The 14,001-nt window shown below is 37.5% G+C and overlaps 1 long non-coding RNA gene across 1 annotated transcript; it reads left to right on the top strand.

Annotated features, from left to right (window-relative positions):
* The first annotated feature begins 6,393 nt into the window (after positions 1–6,393).
* Positions 6,394–9,434, top strand: LOC144222152 (uncharacterized). Its single transcript, XR_013332323.1, has 2 exons — positions 6,394–6,456; positions 9,266–9,434. It is a non-coding gene; the product is annotated as an uncharacterized LOC144222152 (long non-coding RNA).
* Positions 9,435–14,001: the final 4,567 nt, after the last annotated feature.

Below are 14,001 nucleotides of genomic sequence, written 5' to 3'. Positions count from 1 at the left end.
GCTCATCTCCACCATGAAAATGGGATATACCTAAATTATTCTTGGGAGATGCAGGCTGAAATATGTAGGAATAAAATGTTATGAGGGCTGCAAATTGCTTTCAGGAGGTTCAGCAAAAAGCTATATATAGATTCTGCTACATACACCTATTCTTATATATATGTGTATACATATAGAGAAACTGAAGGATAAAATATACACATAAAATACATCTGTACAGATGTAGATAAAGAAAATGAGACAAAATAACTGGTATGTGAGGCATTCCTGGTACTATTCTTTCAACATTTTTTCTATAGTTGAAGAGTTAAATAATAAACATTGGCAAAAAATACACATATTTTCAGCCATTTTTAGGGGATAGTTGGGGGGTGCTTTCATTAAAGCCTACTGCATAGACACTGTAGGATTTGTATTTAAAATATACAAAAGCTATAATGTACTAGGTAAAATATAAAACAAATACAGTGCTTCTTTACTCCTGAATTGGATATTGAAAGCGGCATTTTAATGTGCATTAGTAACCAGGAATCCTCTTATCTGACCCCAAAGCCAGTTAAGCAAGTGGGGCTCATTAATGCTTAGTAAGCACATGTAGTTTGCTTATCGCAGAACTTGGCAGCCTAACTCTAAAGAAGTTGATGAGGCCCATTATGGGTGACATAGATTATTGATTTATAGTACCATAAGTTTATAGCTATTGTAAAAATGTCTATAAGGAATGGACGTTGCAAAAACAGAAACTTGAGTATTTTCGCACTAAAAGCCAAGGCCACCCATGTAGGAAGAGTATGGCCTGCCACCTGTGTGGCCATGTCCCTGGTCTCTGCTCACACAACGCCCTATGGCTTCCACCGTGCGCTGCTGCTCTCATCCTGGCACTTGGGAATAAGATCAGTCCTGCAACACCATCTGCTCCCATAATTATCCTTACAGCAGTTTGTGGTGTCAACACAGACCTGTAATCTGGAGGTGGTGGGGAGTTTACATCATGCCTAAATTTAACCAGTTGTTTATTCACCCACTTAGAGAGTACCCGCTCTGTGCCAGGCACTGTGAGCTCAGAACACAGCAGTACACAAGGCAGAAATCCCTGCCCTCATAAAATTTCTATATGAACAGGAGGAGACAGATAATAAATCCTATTGTACGTTAGGAGGTACTTTGGGGGGAGAAATGGATTCACACTTTGTAAAACTTGCAACAGAAGGCTGATTCTATTTATCAAAACACTGTTTATTAAACCTTCGAGCCTAAGAATTTTGAGCTTTAGTCAAGCAGTACTTGTCCTCATACATGCTAAGATTCACTGTAATACAGATCAAAAACTTGGAGAAACATGTAGATAAACTTCCTTTGGAAGAAGTGACCATATTAGCTTTCAAATGCCCTCTTCTGCTTTTGCAGAATATGTATTATACAAAATATATATAAACTTATTTTTCTGAACCACCTACATCAAAATCACCCAGAGTGTTTGATAAAAATGCATATACCTTCAGACCTACTGATTCATATTCTTTTGGCTGAAGTTAATGAATCTGGACCAAATTGTTCTATACTTCAGTAACCTTGGTAATGACTTGTTTCCTTGGTGTTTGCTAATTGAGATATAATTAACAAAAATAATATTAGTTTCAGATGCACAAACATCATGATTTGCATGTGTTCCAAAATGATCACAGTAAGTCTAGTTAACGTCCATCACCAGAACTTTTTTTTTTAAGTTTATTTATTTATTTTGAGAGAGAGAGAGAACTCACATGGGAGGGGCAGAGAGGAAGAGGGAAACAATCCTAAGCCGGCTCCTTTCTGTCAGTGCGGAGGCCCAGTGAAGGGCTCAGACTCACAAGCCATGAGATCAAGACCTGAGCCAAAATCAAGAGTTGAATGCTTAACCGATGGAGCCACCCAGGCACTCCTCCATTACCAGAACTTTTAAGATCCACCCTCAGAAACTCCCAATATGCAGTACAATAGTGTGTAGCCGTCACCATACTGTGTGTCATATCCCTATGGCTTACTTATTTTCTGATGGGAAGTTTGTACCTTTTGACCAGTTTCATCCATTTCACCCACCCTCAACCCCCCACCACTGCAATCACCAGTGCGTTCTCTGTATCTATTAGACGCCACAGAGGAGAGATCATACAGCATTTGGCTTTCCCTGACTTAATTTCACTTAGCATAATGTCATCAGGGTCCATCCATGTTGTTGCAAATGATTTTCTTCTCTTTTTTATGGCCGAGTAATATTCGTGTGTGTGTGTGTGTGTGTGTGTGTCACTTTTCTTTATCCATTTATCCATCAGTGGACACTTAACGTGTGTCCATGTCTTGGCTACTATAATTAGTGAACATGGGAGGGCAGGTGTTTTTTCAAGTTAATGTTTTTGTTTCCTTCAGATAAACACCCAGAAGGAATTGCTGGATAGTAGGGTAGTTCTATTTTTAACTTCTTGAGGACCCTTCCTACTGTTTTGCACAGTGGCTGCATCAATTTACATTCCCACCAACAGTGCACAAGGGTTTCCTTACTTCCATGTCCTCCCTCATCAACACTTATTATTTCTTCTCTTTTTGAAAATAACCATTCTGGTGATATTTCATTATGGTTTTGATTTGCATTTCCTTGATGACTAGTGATGTTGAACATCTCTTCATGTGTCTGTTGGCACATCTTTATGTCTTTGGAAAAAATGTCTATTCAGATGTCTGCTCATTTTTCAATCAGATTGGGGTTTTTTTTGATCATTTATCAGATAAATGATTTATAAATACTTTCTCCCATTCATACTTTTTATTTTGTTGATGGTTTCCCTTGAGTGCAGATGTTTTTTAGTTCTATTTAGTCCTTTACTCACTTCTGCTATTTCACCTTTATATGTGGTGTCAAATCCAAAAAGTCATCACCGAGATCAATGTCAAGAGCTTATCACCTATGTTCTCTTCTCGGAGTTTTAGATTTCAGGTCTTACATTCAAGTTTTTAATCCCTTTTGAGTTAATTTTTATGTATGCCCATTTGTTTGTTTTAGCTTTTGTTGCCTATACTTTGGGTGACTATCCAAGAAATTGCTGCTAAAACAGTGTCAAAGATAGGAGTTTTATGGTTTCAAATCTTACATTTTAATCTTTGATTCATTTCAGGTTAATTTTTCTGAGTGGTGTAAGTCGTCCAGTTTCATTCTTTTGCACGTAGCTGTTCAGTTTTCCCACCTCTATTTATTAAAGACACTGTCTTCCTCATTGTATTTTTTTGCTCCTTTGTCATAAATTAATTGACCATATATACCTGTGTTTATTTCTGGGCTCTCTATTCTGTTTCAGTTGATCCATATTTCTGTTTCTATGCCAACACCACTGTTTTGATTACTATAGCCTCGTGATACAGTTTGAAATCAGGAAGCATGATGCCTCCAGCTTTATTCTTCCTCAAGATTGCTTTGCTATTTGGGGTCTTTTATGATTCCATCCAAATTTTAGGATCATTTGTTCTATTCCTATGAAAAATAACATTGGAATTTTGATAGAAATTGCATTTAATCTGTAGATTGCCTTGGATAGTATGGACATTTTAACAGTATTAATTCTTCCAATCCATTAGCATGAAATATTTTCCATTTACTTGTGTCATCTTCAGTTTCTTTCATCAACGTCTTATAGTTTTCAGTATACAAATTTTTATCTCCTTGCTTAAATTTAATCCTAGCTATTTTGTTTTATTTTATTTTATTCTATTTTATTTTATTTTTGATGCAACTGTAAATGGGATTTTTAAAATTTTCTCTTCCTGGTAGTCCATTATTTGTGTCTATAAATGCAACAGATTTTTCTATATTGATTTTGTATCTTGTAGCTTTACTGAATTTATGTATTAGTTCTTTTTTGGTGAAGTCTTTAGGGCTTTCTGTATATAATATCATGTCATCTACAAATATGGGACAGTTTTCCTTCTTCCTTTTTTTTTTTTAATGTTTTTATTTATTTCTAGGAGAGAGAGAGAGAGAGAGAGACGGCGTGAGCAGGGGAGGGTCAGAGAGAGAGGGTGTGAAAGTTTTCCTTCTTCCTTTTTTTTTTTTAATGTTTTTATTTATTTCTAGGAGAGAGAGAGAGAGAGAGAGAGACGGCGTGAGCAGGGGAGGGTCAGAGAGAGAGGGAGTCACAGACTGAAACAGGCTCCAGGCTCTGAGCTGGCAGTCAGCACAGAGCCGACGTGGGGCTCGAACCCACGAACCGCAAGATCATGGCCTGAGCGAAAGTCGGACGCTTAACCGACTAAGCCACCCAGACGCCCCTCCTTCTTCCTTTTTCTTTGGATGCTTTTTATCTCTTTGTCTTGTCTAATGACTCTGGCTAGGATCTTCAATACTATATTGAATTAAAGTGATGAGAGTGACCATCCTTGCCTTGTTCTTGATCTAAGACAAAAAGCTTTGAGTTTTCACTATTGGGTAAGATGTTAGCTGTTGACTTGTCCCATATGGCCTTTATAGTGTTGAGGGATGTTCCCTCAATACCTAGTATGTTGAGAGTTTTTATCACAACTGGATGTTAAATTTTGTCAAATGCTTTTTTCTGCATCTATTGAGATGATCATGTAAGTTTTATCCTCATTTTGTTGATGATGGTGTATTACATTGATTACTGCGTACCCATTGTAATCCTGGAATAAATCCCAGTTGAACATGGTGTATGATCGTTTTAATATCTTGTGAATTCAGTTTGTTAATATTTTGTTAAGGATTTTTGTATCTACATTTATCAGGGATATTAGCCTGTAATTTCTTGTTGTGCCCTTGTCTGGTTCTGTTATCAGGGCAATGCTGACCTCATAAAATGTTTGGAAGTGGTCCCTCCTTTTCTGTTTTTTCAAAGAGTTTGAGAAGGAATTAGCATGAACTCTTTAAATGGTAGATTTTACCAGTAAAGCCAACTGGTCCTGGACTTTTGTTGATTGGGAGATTTTGATTACTGGTTCAGTTTCCTTACCAGTAATTGATCTGTGTAGGTTTTCTGTTTCTTCATGATTTAGTCTTGGTAGGTTGTATGCTTCCAGGAATTTATCCATTTCATGTAGGCTGTTTAATTATTGCCATATAATTGTTCATAGTATTATCTTTGATACTTTGTATTTCTGTGGTATCAGTTGTAACATCACTTTCATTTCTTTTTTTTTTTAATGTTTTTATTTATTTCTGAGAGAGGGAGAGAGAGAGTGAGCAGAGGAAGGTCAGAGATAGAGGGAGACACAGAATCTGAAGCAGGCTCCAGGCTCTGAGCTAGCTGTCAGCACGGAGCCCGACACGGGGCTCGAACCCACAAACCGTGAGATCATGACCTGAGCCGAAGTCGGATGCCCAACCGACTAAGCCACCCAGGCGCCCCACATCACTTTCATTTCTGATTTTATTTAAGTCCTCTCTTTTTTTTTATTGGTAGGTCTATCTAAGGTTGTCAGTTTTGTTTATCTCTCAAAAAAAAACCACCTCTTCAGTGTTGAATTGCTATACAGTACTCCTGAAGTGAATATAACACTGTATGTTAACTACACTGGAATGAAAAAAAAAAAAAACACCTCTTGGTTTCATTTATCTTCTTTATCGTCTTTTTAGTCTCTCTTTCGTGTATTTCTGCTCTGATCTTTGTTATTTTGTTCCTCTACTAACTTTAGGTTTTGTTTGCTGTTTTTCTACTTCGTTGAGGTGTTAAGTAAGGTTATTTGAAATCTTTCTTGTTTCTTGATCTAGGCATTGATTGTTATGAAATTCTGTTAGAACTGCTTTTGCTACATCTCATAGGTTTAGTATGTTGTATTTACATTTTTGTTTTTCTCAAGGTAATTTTTGAATTCTCTTTTGATTTCTCCTTTGACCCCTTGGCTGCTCAATACTGTGTTGTTTAATCTCCATGTATTTGTGAATTTTTCAGTCTTCTTGTAATTGATTTTTAGTTGCATATCATTTTGGTAAAAAAAAATGGTTGATATGATTCAAAACTCTTAAGTTTACTAAGACTTGCTTGTGGTTTAGCATTATCTGTCCTAGAGAATGTTCCACATGCAATTTAACAGTAAATGTATATGACTGAAAGCTCCAAAAGGCATGTCTTCTTAGTTTGATCCCAATATATTGCTTATCTGTAATCTTTGTTGTCAGAAACTACAAATAGATTTTTCTCCCTTGGACCCCAAAAGAGAAGGATATCTTCCTTAAAAAGAGAAGTAAAGAAAATGCCTACCTAATATTGCAAGGCTTGAAATCATACCCACATCATTAGGTTATTGGCTACACTCCCTACAAATTTCCAGGAAATTGGGTTTTGCAATTTATTTGTCACCTAACTTTTAAATAAGTAAGATTTTTTTTTATGTTCTACCTTTTCAGATCCAAACGATATTCAAACAATGTAAATGAGAAATGTAATTTATTTACGAGAAAGCCTGATGTTGAACCATGTAAGTTATGATACGAAGTTTAAGGGTTAAGATGTTAAGATGTTCTGTTAATGTTTAGCACTGGTCATCTCCGTATCATGGCCAAATAAGATATTCCCTTTCTAGTACTTGGTGTTGAGAGTCTTCTCCCCCATTCACACAGGTGCATCCGAAGCACCATGGTAGGATAACCCAATCATGCCTCCCAGCTCTAGTTGAAGTATTTGGACTTCAAATACTTCAGTATATGTGCACTGATGTCATTTTGGCATTGGGGAACTGGCGTTGATTGGGAAAGAGAAATTGGTCTCCCTCTAGGTGGCTGAAGTTCTAATGTGTAAAGCTTAGGAGCAGTTAGCAGCTGTGTTTTCCACCACATAGAGAAAGCCACACTGCTATCAGAGAAAAGAATGGTACTGACTTACAAGAAAAAGCCAGAGAAGAGAAAAGAATGGACCTCACTGCATGTGAATCCTTAGCTCCACTTACTTCTGTGGCTCACTGCACTCTTCAGTGAGTGTCTCTTCAGTATTACATTTTCCCTTATTAAAAAGCATGAGATGAGTTTCTATCCTTGACAACTGAAAGGGTAATTCAGTTAGGAAAAAATTCAGTTTTGATCATCCTCTTTTGAAAGGGCTGTAGAAAGGATCAATGAAAACAGTCAAAGAAATAATAAACACTATCATGGAGGAAGCTTCCAGAGCTTGGGCATTGCTAAATAAAGAAACAGTTTTATAACCTATTCTAATGCCGTAGAAAGGTCTCTCATCTCCTTTTTACCCGAATAAATGAAGCGAGGTCAGAACTAATACTTTTCCTGTTAGACATCACTTCAGACTCCTGCGCTGCCATTTGTGTGACCACCCTGGGCTGTGTGTACTTGTTCAGGGTGAATCCCATTACTGAACCCAGTGTTTTTGCTTGCTTTCTCTTAGACAGGGGGTTCTTTCTTGGCTCTGTCACCTAGGAAAGGGGAGCAGGATCATGTGGCATGAACATGTCCAAGAAGGACCCCAGGAGGAGGCAGAGACTCTGGAAGCCAGTGGGCCCACAAATGGCCACAAGAAGATGCTGTGTTTTTAGGGCCCCAGAAGCCAGCGCATCAGATTGTTTTCCATGATCCCATTAAGTGTTATGGTGTTGCTAGTCAAGTCATGAGCAGCTCAGCTCCTCTCTTTCCTGACCGTATTTGTCTTCAGTTCCCACCTGCTTTGGGGTCACTCCCTTAACACCAGATTCACATGGGATAATATTTCAGATGGCTGGGCCTCACAGGCTCCTCTGCTTCATGAACCCAAGAACATCTGGTTATCAGATGAGTGTAGAGGCAGCAAAGCCTTGAAAGACATAGAATCCAGGGAGGTGACATTTAAATATCTTCAGAGAAGCAGTGATGGAAGCCGCAGTCTGAGAGGAGTTGCAGAGGTCTGTCAGTGGAGAAGAATTGCATCATGAGTAACATATCCAGGGAGATGGACCCTTTCAGTCCTGGAATCCCTACTAGAGCAACCATAGAAGAGGGTCCCCCTCCTTCCTCTTTGTTGGGACACCTCCTGGCCAAACAGCTATCCATGTGTAACCTCAGTCCACTGGAAAAGCAACCCCAAATTATTTGGACAAACAGAGTTATCCCCTTAGTGGGTATTTGTGTTTTAATCCCAGAAAAAAAAATTAAGTACAGAAATAATAAATAAAATCTATAATATTAAAATTTCTGTTTCAGGTTCAGAAATAATTTGTTCATGTTTGGTATTTTAAGAGTTTGTTGGGGCGCCGGGGTGGCTCAGTCGGTTAAGTGTCCGGCTTCGGCTCAGGTCACGATCTCACAGTTCGTGGCTTCAAGCCCTGCGTTGGGCTCTGTGCTGACACCTCAGAGCCTGTAGACTATTTCGGATTCTATGTCTCCCTCTCTCTCTGCCCCTCCTCTGCTGGCAGTCTGTCTCTCTCAAAGGTAAATTTAAAAAAAAGAATTTGTTGTGTTTTAGAGAATTTGGTCTATTAGAGCAAGAGATCGACTCTGTGATTCCAGTTCAAAACGTAGTTTATAATTGATTTATATTTGCAGTATTAAGTTGAGGAGTATAGGGTAAAGTTTTAGTAAATTTGTAAAATTGAAATGTTTAAGAGGATTTAATATTCACCATGTTTATGTGTTTAATCAGATTTACAAGAATGTTTAAAGTATTTTAAAGGTTTTGCTTATTAATCAAATCAGCAGTCACTGAACTACTTAGAAAATCAATACATTAAATGTATAAATGTAGTTTAAGATGTTAAAGGAAATTAGTTAATTAAGCTGCAAAAGCCCTTTTAAAAATAAGTGTTATTGTTAACATTTGATAGATTAGGAGAATAATAAGATTTGGGAGTTGAGCTCAAATCAGTAAGTTTAAGAAGAAATTGGGCTTGAAATTGGTAACTTTAATTAATGAGATATTAATTTTTCAAAATTTAGTTTTGGATATTTTTCTGTACACAAAAGCAGATCAGAAAGCCTTTCTTGAAACTGCAGAATTTTAAGTGAGGAACTAATGGAAAATGAGTTTAATCCCAGCGAGAACTAGTCCTACGCTGGGGTCGGTCCCCAAGACTGTAGAGAGTCCAAGGACCCAGCCACTGAACTGGGTGACTTGAGGGCCAGTGAGATGGTTCTGGGGACCCACTCCCACTCACGGCATTCTGGGAGAGGTGGTTTACTTAGGGCTCTCCAAGATCCCCTGGAAATTGGGATCCAGCCTGTCCCTTTCATGATCCTCTGCAACTCCAGGCTGGACCCAACTCTGGACCCAACGGGTCCAGTGACCGTGGACCCGTCTTTGTCTTCCAGGTCTGATATCTGGTTAAGTGGCTGATGTTTCTTCAGGCAAATAGCCAACTGAACACATGTCAGGTTGTCGCCGTATCTGAAAATACAAGCCTGAAATGACTCATCCTTTACAACATGTGAAGATACTTGTAACCCATCTTATTTTCAGTAAAAGCGGTTATTTCATTGACGTATTTGTTGCACATCTATCAAGTTGTTCCATCTTGAGGGCCTTCTGTTCCTGCATCTGTGTCTTGAATAGTAAGCCCTTCAAAGACAGGATTTTTTTATTTTTATTTTTTTACTTGTGCTGCATCACCCAGGAAAGCCCACACACAGTCCTAGCCAGGAGAGCACGTAAGGACATCGTACTGCTGCTTTGGAAATAACAGCAATAGTGAGTTCTTGACATATTACTAGCCCCTGAAACCTTCAGGTGCTGTCCCAAATTCTGCTCGCTGAGTGGAGGCATTGTTATTTCAAGACTAATCTCAGCAATCAGCATTTTTTCCCAGCGAGGCAGATTCATGGACAAGATTAGATCCATCTCTGCCCTTCAGAATGTCCAATGACAGGGACGTCTGTGTGTTCTGGGGAAGGCTGGATGGAGCTTTTGTTCAGCCTGGGCCTTTGTTCCGTGGGCCGGTCAGTTGATGTCTCCTGATGGAGGCAGCCTTGTGTTTCTGGTGTAAGCATTATGAATGCATTGAACCGTTCTGTCTGTTCTAAGTGAGCTAACAGATAATGCTGCAAGAAGAAACTTATGTAAGTGTAAGCCCCAGCAGTGGTTGGGACTGATGAGGCTTCAAGGCTCAAAAGGAAATTTTGTTATTAAAAGAGATTTTTACATAAGAACAAAGTAAAAAATTACCGAGAGGGGAAGGAGGCCGTGGAAACTTATTCTTCGGAATTTCCATTATCTGTATCATTTTCCAGACAGAGGTTAATTGAGAGGACCAGTTCAGTGTACTTAAGCCAGAATAATTGTATAACATGAGGAAAAAGTGAATGCTATTCTGATTAATATGAGAGGGGCAAAAAACAAAGAGAAAAGAATATTCCTAGCTCTGCCTCTTCCACTAGCTTTCTCAGTGCAAATTATACGAGGCCCAGTTTCCTGGGTCTTGGTTTTCATGGTGTTTTAGGATCACAAATTTTGGGGGCTGCAAGGTTGTAAGAGTTTATTTCACAAAAAGCAAGAAGGAGGGGTTTTTGGAGTTTTTAAAATACCAGTATAGTTAACACACCGTGTTATATTGGTTTCAGGTGTACAATATAGTGATTCAACAATTCTCTGCATTACTCAGTGCTCATCATGATAACTGTATTCTTTTAAATAAATAAACTTTTATGTTTATTTATTTTGAGAAAGGAGGATAGGGAGGGAGGGATGGAGGGCAGAGAGAAGGAGAGAAAGAATCCCAAGCAGGCTACATGCTGTCAGCACAGAATCCGATGCAGGGCACGAACTATGAGATCATGACCTGAGCTGATGCAAAGAGTTGGACACTTAGCTGACTGAGCCACCCAGGTGCCCACCCTAGGTGTACAGTTAAGCCCCTTCACCTATTTCACCCATCCTCCCACCCACCTCCCCTCTGTCAACCAGTGGTTTGTTCACTATAGTTAAGGGTCTGTTTTTTGGTTCATTTTCCTTTGTTATGTTTCTTAAATTCCACATGTGACTGAAATCTTATGGTATCTGGTTGACTTATTTCACTTAGCATTATAATCTCTAGATCCATCACTATTATTATGAATGGCAAGATTTCATTCTTTGTTATTTCGTTCTATGGCTGAATAATCTTCTATTGTATATATATGCCACCTCTTCTTTATCCATTTATCTACCAGTGGATACTTGGGCTGCTTCCATAATTTGGCTATTGTAAATAATGCTGCAATAAACATAGGGTACATATACAATTTTGAATTAATGTTTTCATATTCTTTGAGTAACTACCCAGAAGTATGATTACTGAGTCATATGGTTGTACTATTTTTAACTTTTTGAGAAACCTCCATACTGTTTTGTGCAGCTATGCACCAGTTTGCATTCCCATCAACAGTGCAAGAGGGTTCCTTTCTCTCTACATCCTCACCAACAGTTGTCTCTTGTGTTGTTGATTTTAGCCATTCTGACAGGTGTGAGGTGATATTTCATTGTGAATCTAATTTGCATTTCTGTGATGATGATCTGTGATGAGTAATGTTGAGCATCTCTTCAGGTATGTGTTGGCCATCTGGATATCTTCTTTGGAGAAATGTCAGTTCATGTCTTTTGCCCAGTTTTTAATTGGATTATTTGGTTTTGGGGTGTTGAGTTGTTTAAGATCTTTATATATTTTGAATACTAACCCTTTATCAGATATGTCATTTGCAAATATCTTCTCCCATTCAGTAGGCCACCTTACAGTTTTGTTGATATTTCCTTTGCTTTGCAGAAGCTTTTTATCTGATGTAATCCCAATAGTTTTTTTGTTTTTGTCTCTGTTGCCTCATGAGACATATCTAGAAAGAAGTTGCTTTGGCTGATGTGAAAGAAATCATTGCCTGTTTTCTCTTCTAGGATTTTATGGTTTCAGGTATGACATTTAGGTCCTTAATCCATTTTCAGTTTCTTTTTTGTGTATTGTGTAAGAAGTGTTCATTTTCATTCTTTTGCATGTAGCTATCCAGTTTTCGCAGTACCATTTTTGAAGAGATTGTCTTTTTCCCCATTGCATATGCTTGCCTCCTTTTCAAAGATTAATTGACCATATAATTATGGGATTATGTCTAGGCTTTCTGTTTTGTTCCATTGATCTATGTATTTGTTTTGTGCCTGTATCATACGGTTTTGATTACTACAGCTTTGTAATAGATCTTCAAAGCGGGAATGGTGAAATGTCCAGCTTTGTTTTTCTTTTTCAAGATTGCTTTGGCTATTCCATGTCTTTTGTGATTCCATGTGAATTTTAGGATTGTTTATTCTAGTTCTGTATAAAATGCTGTTGATATTTTGATAGAGATTGCATTAAATCTGTAGATTTCTTTGGGTAGTATGGACATTTTAACAATATTTGTTCTTCTAATCCATAAGCATGGAATATCTTTCCATTTGTGTCATCTTCAATTTCTTTCATCAATGTTTTATGGTTTTCAGGAGTGTGGGTCTTTTGCCTCCTTGGTTAAGTTTATTCCTAGATATTTTATTATTTTTGGTGCAATTGTAAATGGGATTGTTTTCTTAATTTCTCTTTCTGCTACTTCATTATTATTGTATACAAATGCAACAGATTTCTGTACATTGATTTGGTATTCTGTGATCGTACTTTCGGGCTTTGTATATATAGGATCATGTCATCTGAAAATAGTAAAAGTTTTACTTCTTTCTTACCAATTTGAATGTCCTTTATTCTTGTCTGATTGCTGTGCCTAGAACTTCTAGTACTATGTTTAATAAAAGTGGTGAGAGTAGACATCTTTATCTTATTCCTGATCTTAGGGGAAAAGTTCTCAGTTTCCCACCAATTAATATAATGTTAGCTGTGGGTCTTTCATATTTGGCCTTTATTATGCGGAGGTTTGATCCCTCTAAACCTACTTTGTTGAGGATTTTTATCATGAATGGATGTTGTACTTTGTCACATGCTTTTTCTGTGTCTGTTGAAATGATCGCATAGGTTTTACCTTTTCTTTTATTGATTCACTCTTTGATTGATTTGCAAATATTGATCCCCTCATACAACCTGGGAATAAATCCCACTTGATTGTTGCAAATGATTTTACTTTAATGTATTGTTGGATTCAGTTTGCTGATATTTTATTCAGGATTTTTGTATCTGTGTTGATCAGAAGTATTGGCCTGTATTTCTCCTTTTTTTGTAATGTCTTTATCTGGTTTTGTTATAAGGGTAATTCTGGCTTCATAGAATGAATTTGGTACTTTTCTTTCCTCTCATGTTTTTTTGGAATAGTTTGAACTCTTCTTTTAACATTTGGTAGAATTCACCTGTGAATTCATTCATCTGGTCCTGGACTTCTGTTGATTGGGAGTTTTTTAATTACTGATTCAATTTCATTGCTGCTAGCCAGTTCAGATTTTTCTCTTCCTGATTTTTTAGAAAGTTATAGGTTTCTAGGAATTCATCCATTTTTTTTTCTAGGTTGTCTAGTTTGTTGGCATATAGCTTCTCATAATATTCTCTTACAGTCCTTTGTATTTCTGTGGTGTTGGTTGTTTGTCCTGTTTCATTTCTGGTTTTGTTTGAGCACTGTCACATGCATGCTCTCTCACACACTCTCTCTTCTTGATGAATCTGGTTAAAGATTTATCAATTGTTTTTTTATCTTTTCAAACAACTAGCTCCTGCTTTCATTGGTCTCTTCTACTGTTTTTTTAGTTTCTGTTTCACTTATTTCTGCTCTAATTTTTATTACTTCCTTTTTTCTACTGGTTTGGGGTTTCGTTTATTTTCTTTCTAGCTTCTTTGGATGTAAGTTTAGGTTGTTAATTTGAGATTTTTCTTGCTTCTTGAGGTAGGCCTGTACAAACTTCCCTTTTAGAAAATCTTTAGTGCATCCCAAATATTTTGGACCATTGTGTGTACATTTTCATTTGCTTCCAGGTATTTTTTAATTTCTTCTCTGAGTACTTAGTTGACCCATTCTTTAGTAGCATGTTATTTTTTTTTAAGTTTATTTATTTATTGAGAGAGAGAGAGAGAGAGAATACATGAGTGAGCAGGGAAAGGGGCAGAGAGAGAGTGTATCCC

The sequence above is a fragment of the Crocuta crocuta genome, unplaced genomic scaffold, assembly GCF_008692635.1.
Source record: "Crocuta crocuta isolate KB4526 unplaced genomic scaffold, BGI_CrCroc_1.0 scaffold190, whole genome shotgun sequence".
Taxonomy (NCBI): Eukaryota; Metazoa; Chordata; class Mammalia; order Carnivora; family Hyaenidae; genus Crocuta; species Crocuta crocuta.
This window is presented reverse-complemented; position numbering and strand designations above follow the sequence as displayed.